We start from the raw sequence: 2,056 nt of genomic DNA on the forward strand, positions 1-2,056 counted from the left end.
TTTTGGTCATAGTTTTTTGTGAACCTTTTCACATTCTGCTCTAATTATACATACGTACTCACATGCAGTTATTTTGTTTTATTTTCAGCGATATCCTGAGATATATGATGTATAAGCAAATATACATGGTATAAAAAAACTTATATAGATACATTGTATTTCTTCTACTTAATATTTTTTACTTACATTCTTGCCGATCATTTACAATCCAAATATTTTTTAAATAGGCATATTTCTTATGATGAATGTGTCATAATCATTTATCGTCAGCCCCCTATTTATAGACATTTAAATGTCTATATACATTTTGCAATTGCAAACTTCTCCCTAGATAGTAATGTAACTGTATTTTTTTTATCTAGGCTTTTTAAAAGTTTTGTTTTCCATAGGTACAGGGCTGAACTTCTAGTTTTAAAAATAATATACTTATTTTAATATTAATAGATTACCCCACATTTTTTCTGAATGAATTTTAACAGTAATTGTCAGTAGCCTGAGCTTACTTATTGCACCTAAGATTACCATTCTTGGTTGAAGGCAAATAACTCATTTATATTTTAATTTACAATTAATAATGTCAAATTAACTTATTTTTATCAAAATGGTTGATAGCTATATAGTTCTGTATACTTCTAGCTGAACAGGACACACTTTTATGTTTGATAATTTTTAATGATAAATGTTCTTAACATCATATTCCTACTTACAGAATGTGACCTAGTTGAATGTGTATAAAAAACAAAACACGCAATTTTCTTACTAGCAATAACACAGTTACTAGTATTGTTTTATCAAAAATACTAATCAGTATATATGTAAATAAAATAATTTTAATATTTTAATGATCCCTTGAAAATTAAATTGTGTTTATGATATATAAGAAAACAATGTATCCTAAGAGAAGTTTTCTTTAGAAATTTATTATAAAATATTTAAGATCTATAGAGTCGTGTAAAACTATTTCCAGGAATATGTGTGTATGCACCATTCAGTATACAAATAAATAAATAAATAACACCTTACCAAGTTAGTTGAAGTCGTGTGTGTACTCTGTATCAATTGTGTAAATTCCTTTCAATAGAGATAACCAGTATCTTTAAATTGTTTTTTCTTATTCTTATGTAGTTCTGAATATTTTGTAACATACATTATTAAATATTTAATCAAATAATATATAGTGTTGCATTCTTTACATGTTTTTAACTTTACAGATAAAATATTAATACTCTATGTCAGGGGTCCCCAGCACCCAGGCTGCAGAGTTGTACTCGCCCATGGATTGTTAAGAACTAGGTCTCACAACAGGAGGTGAGTGGTAGGCGAGCGAGCATTACAGCCTGAGCACCGCCTCCTGTCAGGTCAGCTGTGGCATCGGATTCTTATAGGAACTCAAACCCTATTGTGAACTACATGTGGAGGGAATTAGATTGCTCACTCCTTATGAGAATCTAATGCCTGATGATCTGAGGTGGAATAGTTTCACCCCAAAACCATCCCCACAACATCTGTGGAAAAAATGTCTTTCATGAAACTGGTCTCTGCTGCCAAAAAGATTGGGGACTGCTGTTTTATGTGTTCTTTTGGAATTAGTTTCTATTTCTCAACACCAGGTTTAAGATATTCACCAATGTAATCTAGTTTATATATACAGCATTTGTCTATGTGTCGTATTTTATTCTATGGATACGTCCATAATTTATTTACCCATTTTGTTTTTGATTGACATAGAGTTTGTTTCCAATATATTGCTTTAGTAAACTATGTTGTTACTCATGTCTTAAACATTCTTTATTTATTCTTGCAAATGCATGAGAATTCCTTTGCATTATAACTAGAGGTAGAGTGACTAGACTGTAGATTATAAATATCCACGCTACTATATATTGCAAAATATTTTTTTAAGTGCAATTGTTATTTTCAAAATAATATGTTAACATCTTGGAAATGTATTCTATCATAAAAAAATTAAAACTATTTTTATTTTAAAATTTTGAATTTCATTATGCATTGTATTTATAAATTACCTTTTTGTAGTTACTAATATTTGAATATTTAA

The sequence above is a fragment of the Macaca mulatta genome, chromosome 6, assembly GCF_049350105.2.
Source record: "Macaca mulatta isolate MMU2019108-1 chromosome 6, T2T-MMU8v2.0, whole genome shotgun sequence".
In the NCBI taxonomy this organism is placed as follows: Eukaryota; Metazoa; Chordata; class Mammalia; order Primates; family Cercopithecidae; genus Macaca; species Macaca mulatta.